General features: G+C 44.2%; 1 long non-coding RNA gene and 1 other non-coding gene across 2 annotated transcripts in view; both read right to left on the bottom strand.

Moving 5' to 3' along the window:
* LOC141577978 (uncharacterized) overlaps positions 1-13,245 on the bottom strand; it is a 34,979-nt gene extending 21,734 nt beyond the window's left edge. Inside the window, exons 1-2 of the long non-coding RNA XR_012507701.1 lie at positions 13,101-13,245; positions 8,711-8,821 (exon numbers count right to left, since the gene is read on the bottom strand). This is a non-coding gene — a long non-coding RNA (uncharacterized LOC141577978). The remainder of the gene's footprint in view (positions 1-8,710; positions 8,822-13,100) is intronic.
* TRNAA-UGC (transfer RNA alanine (anticodon UGC)) lies at positions 1,923-1,997 on the bottom strand. Its single transcript has one exon. It is a non-coding gene; the product is annotated as a tRNA-Ala (tRNA).
* Positions 13,246-14,081: the final 836 nt, after the last annotated feature.

The following is a 14,081-nucleotide window of genomic DNA, read 5'->3' as shown; positions in this document are numbered from 1 at the left end:
ACACATATGTATCTATATATCTTTGGTATAATATATTTGTCTATGTATATAGGCAGAAATACATACAAAGCACAGATAAAATTTAAAGGATAATAAAACAAATAATCACTTCTTGCCATCAAGCTTAAATATTAAGTACCAACACCTCAGAAATCCCTGATCCCTTCCTTGATTTTATCCCCTGTATTCTTCTACCAAGGTAACCACTTCTCCTAATATTGTATTAATCATTTCCCTCTTCGTCTTTTTTTTACAGTTTCACCACGTGTATATTTTTCCCAAATAATCTATTGTTTAATCTAGTACACAGTGAATTCATGTGGTATATGAGTTGGATCAAGCTCTGCAAAGTTACAATCAAGGTGTAAGGAGCTGACCCATCTCAAGGCTCAACCTGGGGAGAAGCCGCTAACAGTCTCACTCAGGCTGTGGGCAGACTCAGGTACTCCTTGGCTGCTGTCTGGTCACATCCTTGGTCTTGTGAGCTCCTCTGTAGGCCAGTTCACAACACCGCAGCTGGCTTCTCTCAGAGCAAGTCAAGGAGAGAGAAAGAGAGAACAAGCAGGAAGGAAGTCACTATCTTCTTTTGCCACCTAATCCTGAAAGTGCTCTTCTCCATATTCCATGTGTTATAAGCAAGTCACTAGCCCACACTCAAGAGAAGCGGGTGCCACTAGGGCATGACCAGGAAGTGGAAGTCATTGGCACCTGCGGGGGAGGCTGCCTGCCACAAACACCGCACAGCAACTGGGAGGGCAAGAGGAGGAGCAGGGCTGGAAGCTGAAATGATAACCAGTTCTACTTCAGCATTTTGAGTATAAAGTGTTGGTGAATTAGATGGAAATTAGATGTTGAACCTAAGGTTCAGGCATAGGATCAGAACAAGAGATTTAGGTATCTTCAGCTTGCCAATGGTAATTAAAACCATAAGGTTGGAAGCAAATAATATTCAGAGAAAACTCGCCTGTGCAGGGTGAAGCAGGGAGCACCAATATTTAAGACACATGCAGATAAAGAGAAGTTCGGACAAGAGACAGAAACAGGATGACCAGGGAGACAGGAGAATCAAGAGTTAGGCATCACAAAAACCAAGGATGAGAGCTTTCAAAAAAGAGGGGAGAAGTCATGGCAATGACTATAGGGCAGTCCGTTAAGATGACTCCAGGTGAGTACTCACTGAATTGGAAATTAAGAAGTCACTGGTGGCCTTGGCAGGGCTAGTTCTGATGGATGGTGGTAATGGGAGGCAGATGTTTTGGCTGAGGACTGAATATGAGCTGAGGAAGGGAGGACACTGAATGAGTTTAGACTACCCTCTTTAAAACGCTGGAAGGAAACTATATATTAGCTTTATTACTGAACCAAACTTGGGTCTGCTCGCAAAGCCAATCTACTGACACCAGGCTGTGGTGAAGGAAAGCACAGGAAGGTGCCAAGCAAGGAGAATAGGCAGCTGGTGCTTGAAAGACCCAAACTCCCTGATGGCTTTCAGAGAAGGGTTTTTAAAGGCAACTTTTAGGGTGAGGGTTGCAGCTGTGAACTTTCTTTTAATTGGCTGGAAGTGAGGTAACACTACCAATGTTTCAGAAATCTTAATCATCATCCTTCTGGTTCCAATCAGTCTGGGGTCTACTCCACCTGGGCTGACGAGGGAGTGGAGTTGGGGGGTGGGGTGATGGTCTTAGTTTCTGCAGAATAACTCAGAAATATGCATCAGATTGTTATGTATATCCCCTGAGGAGGAACTAGGTCTGTTTTATATCTGAACTATTGTTTAAGCTACCATTACTGTTCTTGCTTGACTGCTTTTCCATTGTTTCTGCCTTCTATTACTTAATTAGTAACTGCTTAAGCCTGCTCTTTGGAACTCAGGGAAGGCCTAGGAGACAAAAGCCTTTTTTTTTCTTTCCTTTTTTTTGAAATGGAGGTACTGGGGATTGAACCCAGCACCTCATGCATGCAAGGCATGTGCTCTACCACTGAGCTATACCCACTCCCCTCCCCAAAGCCTTTTTCAAACAAAAAATGGGGGACATGTAGGGACTTCTGTACCTGGGAGGTCTCTGCAGGATCCTGCTTGGTTTCAATCCCCCCTTTTCTTTGATATTCCTCAATCCTGAGGGAAACAGGGGTGGGGCAAGAAAGAGAATAAAGCATTGGGTAGAGGATTTATCATAAACTTGGCAGGGGAAGTAGGTTTTAGGGGGATTTGGTTTCACCTCTTATAAGTGTTACACTCCTGGCTTTTTGAGATAGATGAGAAATTCCCATTTTGCCAACTATCAATAAAAACGCTAGATTTTAAAACATTTTCTGTTAACTCCTCGCATGTAAAAAATGACTCCATATTTCTTGAACGTGTACTTGTTCCTATGCCCTGTAAAAATGGTAGAAAATTTCCACAATTGCTGACCATATGAAATGCATTTCTCATCATCAGTCTCATAAATATTCAGCTATTGTACTGTTCCCCAAACAGCCAAAGATTTATTCATTACATTGAATTCCAATCTCACCCTTCCTTTCTGCTCCTTTGTAAAGAGAAGATAATATTTCGGCAGTTTTTGCAACGCCTCAGTCTTGAGGGGATATAAATATAAGCATAATTGATTTTCTGAACTTGCTTTTTCCCCCCTCTGCTTTCCAGTGCTTTATGCATTATAGGTAGAATGACTGACAAATCAGCCCTGATTGCTAATTAGAAAGCAGAATGTATTAAAAGCATAGCCCATATATCCAGTTTGCTCTCAGTGCAAACCCTGGAAATGCAATGCTTCGCAATGCTCCGGTGCATGCTGTCCAATTACCTGCTCTTTTGCTTTGACTCAACCATTCAGGAATAACATTAGCTGCGTCTGGCAGGTCAGGGGTGATTGCTAATTAAACGGAGGAATTCACTTCGCCTCACCCTGTCTCGTCTTTCTTTCCCCTCCCCACTCCATGGTGACACTTTTTCTCAAAATACATTTCTTTCCTTCACGTGTAGGCCAGATAATAAAGACTGGTGCTCTTATCCCTGTTTGAAGCCCAAATTCGCAAGGTAATTTTACTTTAAGGATTGGTGAAATAGGAATTCTGTCCTCTCCCCTTTCTAACTCCTAAAGAGGTCTTTTTGTGTCAGTGCCCTTAACAGTAAGGCAAGACCCCTGGGGTTTCTATTCTTTCCTGCATCACCTCAGCAATCAGCTAGTGGCCCTGAAAGGAGAGGCCATCTTTGTCTTTGTGTTTGAAATGAGAGTTCACTCCTCACACCAGGAAATCCGCCGGCACCTGCAGACTGAAAAGGAAGAATTGATTTTCTTTCACCCTCCCACTAATCTGAATGTCACCTCAGAAGCGCTCAGGATTTAATTGATCTGTGACAACTTCATGGCAACTGCAGGGCCCTACCGAATACCAGAAACTAATACAACATTGTAAATCAACTATACTTCAAAAAAAAAAAAAAAGAGAATATTAAGGCGGATGGAGGCACGGGCAGCACTGAAGTAAGGATCTGCTCCTCCTGGGACCTCGCAATTACGCATTTGAATAGAACTTGATTCTTGAAAGTGCTTTAAACTAGTTTCCCTCTGTTTATCTGAAGGTGTATTGGAAGCATCATGGGAGACTGGACCACATAAAATTGCCAGAGCTTGTGCGTTTTTCAACATTGAAGATGGCATTTTCATATGGTTCAGCTCCTATCAGAGAAATGGAAGATTGACACCTGGATAGATGAAATGAATTCTGAGTTCCCATCCAAAACTTTTGCCCTTATAACTAATGGTTTAGTAAAGTCACTCACTGATTCATTAACAAAACATTTGTTGCATATCCATTCTTGTCTTGAGCATTAAGGCAAGAATGCCAAGGGTTGAGTATGTACTGATTCTACTTAATTAGACGGTAGGCAAATTAGGCATGCATGTAAGGCCCCACAAAATAGGGCGTTATATTGTCTGTAATTTAGATTAAAATGATTCAATATAGAAAGCGTAAAACATACGTGTGCCTTTTACCTCCAGGCGCATACCTCCAGGGGCAGGCTGCTAATACCAGACATACACACTCCACACGAGGTTCATAAGCATTTGAAAGACACTACTCAGGTAGCTCTGCGAACATTTAACTCTCAGCCATCTCACTTAGCACTAGAAGGTTCATTTTAACTAGCCTGAGGGATCCTAGCAATAATTTTTAAGTAGTGAAATAAGCACTACTCAAGATAAATATATTGGCAAGGATTGTGGCTCAGGCACCACTGCCCGAGCATGAACAAAGCGTTGAGAATCCAGGCCACTCTTGACCCAGGGCTCTGATCCCCATTAGAGGAGGTCGGCTGAATCCTGTCACAGGGCGCGGCTGCGACTGCCCTGAGTGAGTCCTTCACGAAAGGTGCCTGTTGCAGCGCTTTTAAGCACAGAGAAAGGAAAAATTCGTGGGCTTTTAATATTGGATATGTAACTGCATGTGATTGGGTTTGTTTTTGAAAAAAACATTCTCACAGCAGTGTACAGGCGGCACTGAGGTGTTCAGGGGCTGAAGAGAGAGCAAGAGAGGGAGGCCATGGTAGCTGCATAACGTTGAAGGGCTGAACTAAGGTTATGGCAGGGTGAGTGGATGGAACAGAAAGGATAGCATTGATAGATTTACATGAGAAAATTAAATGGGTTTGATGAATAATTAGGTATGGGGTGAGGTGAAAAGGGAGTCATAAAGACAATCTCCAGGGTGTCTGATTTGCATGGTGCCATTTACTAAAATAGAGAATGAAAGGTAAGGAAGAGGTTGGGGGCCAGTCAAGAATAGCTATTTTTGAATAAGATAAATATGAGATGCCTGTAGGACATTCAGGTGGAGTAGCCCTACCGGAGGTATATAATCTGTATACCTACATGCACATATACACATATTTATTGTCTGGGGCTCAGGAGGACGACCTGGGCTGGAGACAGATACTTAATGCATTCAACAAACACCTATGAATTAGTTTCTGTTCTCCAGGCCAAGATTGGTGTGATCCTTGCCTTCACTGTGATTATAGTATTTGGCAGACATAGTATAACGGGCACATCTGAAGTCTTGAGGATGAGATCACCTAGGAAGAGTGTAGTTAAAAGTGCAGAAGCAGAATCCCATGAATGATTAACATTTAAGGTGCAGAAAGAAGAAGGATGAGTGGTATGAAAGCATTTATATGAATGAAAATGAGGAAGATTGGACAAATAGGAGGAAAACAAAAAGAGAAGACAATTATACCAAGGAAGTCCAGGGATAGAAAAGTTTCAAGGAGGGAATGGTGAATGGTATCACGTATTGCAGCGATCAAATAAATAAGGAATGCAAACATCCATGCAACACGACTCTTTGGAGGTGCATGAATGAGTCCATTTTCCTGTAGTGAGGGGAATAGTGGGTTGAAGGCTGAGTACTGAAGAGAGCATGAGAAGTGATAGAGTGGAAATGAAACTTTAAAAGGCTTGGCCAGAGCAATATTAGAAATTACATGGCAAGGGTTTTGGAAAGAGAGGGCCAGAGCTCTGCTTCCTGCTCTAATCTAGGGCAGAACTCTGTAACAATGACTTGCTGGGAAATGAAGCAGGGTAAAATAATCCAAAAAAGGAAATATGAAAATAGTAAAGGACACATTTCAAATTTCGTTCATTTTAAAGAAAAAAATGTCCTGGTAGCTACACATTTTAGGAGACAACCTGAGTAATGCTGGGTTCTCTACTACAGTTTCACGTGAGCTTTAAGCTGACAGATGGTGTCCTGTGCACACTCTGACTGAAGTGAAGGAGAAGAGGTTCCAGGATCACAGAGGCCCTTTCATGTCTGCTAGAGCTCTGACAGGCCCCTTTATATGGGTCATGGTTCCAGGAATGATGTCCCATTACAAGTGAGTCAGCATTTCTGGGACTGTCACAGTTTTACTGGAAGTAAGTACTACCTTATCTTTCTGAGCAATTACTTTCAAGAAATATGATGAGAAAACATTTCAAAGCTCTGACCTCTCCAGATTTCCTCTTCGTTTTTTTCAAATTCTCTGCAGAGTTGTTCCTGGTTAAGAACTGTTTTAATTAGAAAGCGCATGTGGAGTCTCTCGGCAATTAAAAGCAGTCAAATCCAACCCTGGGACCAAAGGTGAGACGTGACCTACTAGCCTGAAGCCAACACCAGGGCTTTCAGGCCAGACAGACTTGGGCAAAAGTCTCAATTCTAAAATTCACTAGCTGTGTGACCTAGGGCAAGATACTGAGCCTCTCTAGGACTCAGTTTTTTCAGCTGTGTAAATGGGGATAATAAAAACAAGTTTACAGGAATGTTGTAAAGTAATATACATAAAGTGTCTTGGAAGAAGTAGTTTGCTCAATAGCCAATGTATTTTTTTTTTTTTTTGGTATATAAATGCACTTGATTTCATTGGTTAAATCTGAGCAATATTTGTTCAGCATCTGTGCTAAGCAAAGTACTTTGTCCACATACACTGCGAAAAAGGTAAGGAACAGCCAGTATGAGAGATGGTAAATGATTTTTTTTTTCTATTTACACCAATAGGTCAAGAAAGAATGGAGTGAAATTGATGCAGGAGGGATTTAGATTAAAGTGCAGCAGAATACAATTTCAAACCACAGTGAAATGCCATCATGCCATTATAAAGAGAGTCAATAAGAAACCTTTAGTGGAGATTTAAAAGTAAAGGGTAGTTATTTTGTGATGATTTAAGTGCTAGAAAACGATGATGTCATTTCCATGGTTTCACCCTATCTTTAATATTTGTACTCTCAGAGATGCCAGAGCCATTTCTACATTTTGAGGCATCCAGTATATTTACAAATGGAGAAATGCTAGAATAGGGTTAACAATTGTACAATATTAAAAATATGTGTCTATCTGTCTATGATCAATTAATTCTAAATTAAAACAAAATATGAATAGGCTTTTCACACGATAGTCACAAGATTTAGAAAACCTTATTTCAAAGTCCATTACAGGCATTTTGCAGAGCATCCTCTTTCTGTCTTGCCAGTGTGAGAAGGAAGATAGCACAGCCTACCTTTGACAGAACTACTTTGCTGGCCTCAGTGAATGGGAGTTCCAGGCCCATGGCCTCTTATCATAAACTCTTGGTGATGAACTGTCCATCACTTCTGAAAGCTTAATCCCTGATATAACGTGGATGCTTAGGGAAAGTTTGTTGAATTAATCAATGAATTCTTTGCATTGATTATCACCTAGGAGGCTGGCTGAAGATCTTTAAAACTGCTTGCTGCTAGATTGGGTAATAGCTTGCGATTCCATTCATTTTGCAAAGGGAGACAACACATTACCCATGTTGGCCTTCTGGACTCTATGGATGACTGCCTTTCAGTCAGAGAGTGCTCAGTGCAGAGCAGAAGAGGGGAAGTGGACGATGGTGGGATATGTGGACAAAGGAGCTTCTTCAGCTCCAGTTTACTTGGGCTGTTACTGATCAGAGAGCTGAAGGATTCTGGAGTTTTATAAAGCACAAATGACACAGCATCAACCTTGCAGTACGCGAGGTAAGGAAAGTCAATTCGATTAGCAGCAGCATCTGGGCATTCCTAATTTCCCTAGAAATTAAGAGAAATCCACCTGTTTTTAAATGCAAAGCTTCTTTCTAATCTCTTGTTCTTAATAAGGTGTGCCAGCTCCAGAGACCTGGTTGCCATCTTGATACTTCACATTATCTAGGACAGATTATGCCAACTGACCTCATGCCCGATGCTTGCTGTCATTGCTAGGCTCCCTTCTCATCTCAGTGTGATGCATTTCTGACAGAGAGAGAGCACAGGGTAGAGCATCTAAATCTTCCTCAAATTGATGTACCTCAGCGGGCTCAGCTTCGAAGCCCTCTGCGTCCCGAGGGCCCGGTTTTCTCATTCTAGATGGGATAATGCTTCTGTTCACCGCCCCTAGGTAGGGAATTAGTTCTTGCTGGTGCGCTAGAGAGAAGGTGAAGGCTGGTTGCCTTAGCTATGGGTCTTTGAAAGACTTCAGTCTTCTTTACCCATGGGAATCTTTAAGGGGGCAAAAGAGGTAGGAACAGTAGCAGTAGTAATAGGAATAGTGCTACTACTACTACTGAAATCATTATAATTTTGAATTTAAAAGTTACCCATCTACAAAAATCTGTGGGTTTTAAAAAGTTTGGTAACCTACACATTAGCCTTCCTAAAAGTGAAAGAAGAAAGCAGTCTAACTTCACTGAAGAAATTCAATTTAGTGAACATTTATTGAATGGTCACTATGTGTTTGATTCTGTGTTAGGCATTTTGGTGGGGAGAGTATCAAAATAATTCTAGATTATGGTTTTTGTTCTTAAGCTCAAAATCTAGAAGTGGAGGCAAACTTGCACCCAAGTCACAGAGCCTGGCAGGTGTCAGTGCCCTGCCGTCTTGCTGCCCCTCTCCCCCTCCCCTTTTCTCCTTCTCTCCATCCCTTCCTTCAGCCACCATTCATTGAGTGCCTATTTTGTGTCAGCCCCAAAGTCAGGTGCTGGGGTGTTGTTCTGTAAACTTGGTAATTTCCCCGAGTGAAATCAGACACTGGGCCCTGGACACCAAGGGCAAGGAGAGACTAAAGAAGGAAGCAGGTCACTCCAGACTGGTAGGTGGTGAGTTTAATAAGCAAGCTTGGGTGGCCTCAAGACAAGTAGGTCTCCACACCCACCCACCAGTCTTAAAACTTTATATAGAGGCTTTACCTGGGTTCAGGAATGCGTACTGTCCAGATGGTCTCAACAGCACAGTGCTCTCTCAAGGCTGTGTCCTTGAAAACAGTTCTGGTTGTGAAAATGGCAGGCAAAAGTACATCCCTAAGACAGGGGAGGAGATGAGGAGCCTTTAACTCCTGGGTTCAGCTCAAAAGTCCAACAGCAGTCACATCCTCTCAATGACCTCATGACCCTTGAAATGTGACTTTCTATTCGATGATGGTACCCATACAAGCTACTCGATTTCTCTAATCCCCTAACAGTGGCAGCCTGGTTTGTGCAGTGGCAGGGGAAAGTTTAAATTAGCTCAGACACAGTGTCCACACAGATCCAAAGCATATTTAGAACCACCACTCAGAGGGAGGGGGTCAATGTAACCAGTTTGCCCATCCCTCACCAGTTGAGGATCCCAGTAGACAGCCCCAGACTCCTTTGGCAGTTGCCTTAGGCATTGCTTAGAACACACAGGACATGCTGTTACTGCATTAACCAAGTCACTGTATTTCAGGAGCAATACAGCATCCTTGGCAACAGGCCATACCCAGTCTGCTGTATCTACTGAAGGGTCAGTTGCTAGGGCTTGTATCCCAGCTAGGAAATCAGCTTCCTGATTGCCAGGGAGTGTCAAGTGCTTTATGAGCTGGGAAGTGGGAGACAGGACAGCTTAGGCTCTTGGAAGCAAACCCAAATGTCTTCCCACATATCCCGACCCTGTGAGGGCTTATTCATGATTATTCACCCCTCATTGTCCCACTGTCCAAGCCATAGGGTTAATCCCTTTAGAACAGCCCAACCATCTGCAGAGTCAACAGTCAGGGCTCCTGAGTGATCACCAAACAGCTCTGCATTTAGCCCACTGGCTGCTGCATTTTATTCCTGTTTTCATCGAGATGGTGTCAGTGTTGGGTTGAATAGTGACTGCAGTCCATGTGCATGAGTTGTTTGCCCCTTTTAGACCCGTCAGTATACCAGACATCAGTGGGAATTTCCCCCCTCCCTCCCTACAGGCTGCAGGACTGCCACCAGAACAGGGGCAGGGGCATTTAGAGGATCTACATACTCTATGGGGCCTACTAGCACCTGCATTTCTAGAGACAGTGGGCTGCAGACAGTTCCTCTGCTGCAAATAAGCATGTCACTTAGTCAAACTGGGAGTTTGAGCCATGGCAGAGGTGGGTCAATGGACCATATTCTCAACCCACCCCCTAATAGGAAGAGAAATTTTTTCCATGATATGCTGTTCCTCTGCAAGAGGCTCTAATTGGAGAAGCTCTGTGTACACTGTCAGTAGCTTTTGCTCTTTGGGGTCTATCAGGTCTCTGCCTCCTCCCAGAGCTGGGACCAAAATCTTCAGGTTACTCTCTCCTTCCACTGTCTCTGCCATAGTACCCAACCCACACCTTACGGAGTCACAGACACATCTAACTCCAGCGGTGGGAGACGATGCCCAGGGCTTTAAATCTTTTTCACTAGCATTGTTGCCTTCTCAACAGCAGCTTGCTGCTCTGATCCTCTGTCTCACATGCGTCCTTTCCTTACCAGGTTGTATAAGGGATAGAGGAACTGTGCCAGGTGGGAAGTAAAAGTCTTCCCAAACCCCTAAAGCCCTAAATGCTTGTATTTCTGTTCTTAGGGGTTAGACAGGTTTGCACATTATCAATTACAGCTTTTGGGACAAGTCACGTCTTATCCCGCTAAACGACTCCCCAAAACTTGGTGGTGGTGTCTGGGCCTTGAATTTTCACTGAGTTTGTTGGCCATCCTCTCCCTTGCAGATGTTCCAGCGAAGCCTGCAGAGCATTCTGCGGCAGAGGCAAATATTCACATTAACACTATATCATCAAGGTAATGGGCTTATTTTACTGATGCATAAAAAGGTAACAGTGACAGATCTCGAGTTACCATCCCATGACATTTGGTGGGGCTATGCTGGTCATTTTGGGGAAGCTCCTTAAAGGTCCATTGTCACCCTTCCCATATGAAGGCAAAATGATCTTGTGACTCAGTGGCCAGGGTTATACTGAAAAAAGCATCTGCTAAGTCTGGTACAGCATGGCAGTGGCCAAGGTATCTAAGATGGTGGCAATGCTGAGCATAGCTGCATGGATGGGGGGGGGGGCACTACCTTGTTCAATTCTTGGTAGTCCCTGGTCACCCCTCCATGAGCCATCTGCCTTTTACACCTGCCATACTGGGCTGTTGAAAGCACTATGGGGAGGACATACAATACCCACTCAGTGCAGTTCTTGGATAGTTTCTCCTATTTAATTTCTGTCCTTGGTAATTTATATTGTACGAGTTTCCACTCTAAGAGGGGGCAGTAGACTAGCTGGTTCTTAGTTGGCATTTCCCCTCAGCACTGGCTTGATTACTCTACCTGAAGGTAGAATTCACTGATAGACGTTTTCAGAATTTGACCTTGTAGGTTACCAATGTCCAATATGTTCTCTGATATTGAAGAAATTAAAACCCTTGTATTCCAGTGCAGAGAACACCCAATTTGCAGTGCCAAAGGGATCTTTCTGACCATAACCATTTGTCCTCCATAACCATCAATGGCCACTTCTGAGGGTTACCATTATATTACATTTTGTTCCAGTGTCAACCAGAGCCATCATCTTTTGTTTATTTCTGAGGAACACTCAATCGGAGCTCAACATGAGGCCTTCCTTTGATCAGCACCAATGGCCCTCACCTGGAGGCAATCTTAGCTTGCATCTTATACCGGGGTTGGGGTTAGTGGGGGGTGGTGGTGTGTGAATCCCTGAAGCTTCTGCTGGAGTAAGCAGGGCATCAGAGATAGTAGGGGCAGGTGAGGCAGGTTTGAACTGTTCGGGTTTAAAGCTTTCAACACACTGATCAACACAGTGTTGGGCTGCCTGCCTGTCTTTTAAGGGGAAGCCCCTGCAGCAACAAGTCCAAACCACATTTGTTTCTAGGTTACTTTTACCAAACCCTTTACGGGTGATTGTAAAAGCTTTTTGGCTTCTTGAGTTCCCTGTCTTGAGTCTTTCCCACAACCCGTACCTGTTCCCAGGATATGTCAGTTTCCCCCAGACCAGTGATGGATCGCCCAATATCATAAATGTCTCCTCCCATGACTGGGCTCAACATAGATACCAGTTTCCCATACTAGGTACTGGGGTGGATGGGAATATCTTGACTTTGATTCCTGCAGTGAATGTGGCCCAATCAAGACCTTCAAAGACAGGGTTGTAGATGGCTTGTCTCAAATCCCTGAGAATTTGTTGTACCTCCTCTATAGATTTCTAGGGTCCCACATGCCTAGGGAGATCCCTTTCATTGGACCAAACCTCCCTGCAGACTACAATAGTCCAAGGAATGAATTCCTTGAACTAGCACCTTGCCAGCGCTGCTGGAGGGCAGGGTCTGTTGTGATGTTGCTCATTTTCTCTTCCTCCTGCCCAGAGAAATGCCATTGTCCCCTGTATATAACAGAGCCCCACTAACCATTCCTGGATAGTTTCCCTGGCCTTTTGGTAGAACTTAGTAGCTATTCCAATAAACTCAGTGGGAGAATACTCTCCCATCATTTCCCAAACTGGGGACTGCTGGCTGGTCGTGTTGCTGTGGTTTCAGCTTCCTTTGTTTTAGGGGTTGGACAGCACGAGGCGTTCTGTCCGTTTCACTGTCAATCGCCACAAAATCCTCCTTTTGCACTCCTCACTTTCTCAGAGATTCTACCTCTGGTGTCCCAATCAGGCTCTGTTATTAGTGCTCAGACTTCCTAGCTTCAGATAACTGCGTGTTAAGGTCTCCAAATTACTATCTGGCTCATCCACCTTGTCTGCCAGCCCAGAAGCTAGCAGAGCAGTGGACACTTCACATCCTTTTCTAACCTCATCTATTCTTCCAACTTTCTAACCTGAGCTTCAGCCTCTAGCTGGTCATCGGTGGCCAGCCCACGGCAGCAGCGTTCATTTCCCTTCTTTACTGCAGTGCGCTTTGCGCAGTTCATCAAATGCGTGAAAGCAGCTGGCTTTTTCCCGGAGTCCTGGTACTTGGCGGTGCACAAACATCTAACATACAGGCCTCCCTTCCCCACATAGAGATAAATGACCATCTCAGACCCCCCCCCCCCCTACGCACCCCATGCCTCTTTCCCAAGGCCCATTTCTTCCGACCCCTGGCTGACTCACCAATTGTTGGTTCACAACCTCAAATTTCCCCTGTGATATTTGAAACTGGCCCCCATACACGGAGGGCAGAGAGAGACCGAAAAAAAAGAGGAGATCACTGCAGGTTGGCAGGTAGCGAGTTTAACGAGCAAGGAAGCTTACAAAGGAGGCTTGCTTTGGCGGCTGCACAACGAGATCTCCGTCCCTGCCCGCCAAATTCTCAGTTCTTACAGAGGCCTTACCTGGGTTCAGTCACGTACACTGTCCAGATGGTCTCAACACCACACCGCTCTCTCAAGCCTGCGTCCTTGAAAACGGCTAGGGAACAGTGGGCAGAGCGCACAATCCAAGAACAGGGAAGGGTGAGGAGCTTCCCTTGCCCGGGTCCAGCCCACAGGTCAGCCCGCAGGCGCATCCTCTCCGTGATCCGCCCACATCCGGTGCAAGGAACTGGGCATGCTCCGCAGACATGCGCAGTCTCGGGGCGCCGCTCACGAGCAGGTCGCGGGAGGCGCAGGTGCAAGTGCTTGTGAGGCGCAGGTGCAAGTGCTTGTGAGGTGCAAGTGTGTACGTGGTCTGGAGCCTCACAGTCTTCGGCTTCCGCTCTCTTCCTCTAATTCGTCTTCCCACATCCTCTTGGTGAGGACAGAAAGAAGAGTAGGGATTTAGAGGAGACCTTCTAAAGGTCCTTGGTAAGTAGCCTGGCTGTTTCAGCTTTTCTTCTTTATTTTGCTTAATAACTGTTACAGACTGTACGTGGAGTGTCACAGACGACACTTAACATAAGAATACGTCCAGAAGTGAGAATAGCAGACTTGTCTGTTTATTCTTTTTGAGGAAATTCTGAAATTAAAAGCTAAGGTAACTAAAAGCTAAGGTAGTTAAAAGCTGGAGGTGGTTTAGATTTCCAGAGATTAGGACGAGTTCTAGGACCATGAACAGGTTGCTGAGGGAATTGCAAGAGGGTTAATGCCAGGAATTAGGCACCTTAAAAGTCAGAATAGCTGATAAAAGTTTATTTATTTAGAGACTTGGAGAAGGTAAGGGTCTGAGTAAATTATTTGTGGATGGGGTGAAAGATGCTTATATTTGAGCAATGTTTGTAGTGATTCAGTTCACCACTTTCTGCTAAATCAAGTTATATTCTTTTGGGGGAGGCAGTTTCTATTTAAAAATTTTCCAGCTTTTTTGAGATATAAAAGACAATTAAAAATTGTATATAT

This window comes from Camelus bactrianus, chromosome 1 (genome assembly GCF_048773025.1).
Source record: "Camelus bactrianus isolate YW-2024 breed Bactrian camel chromosome 1, ASM4877302v1, whole genome shotgun sequence".
NCBI classification, from domain to species: domain Eukaryota; kingdom Metazoa; phylum Chordata; class Mammalia; order Artiodactyla; family Camelidae; genus Camelus; species Camelus bactrianus.
Note: the sequence above shows the minus strand (reverse complement) of the source record. Positions and strands in the feature narration are given on the sequence as shown.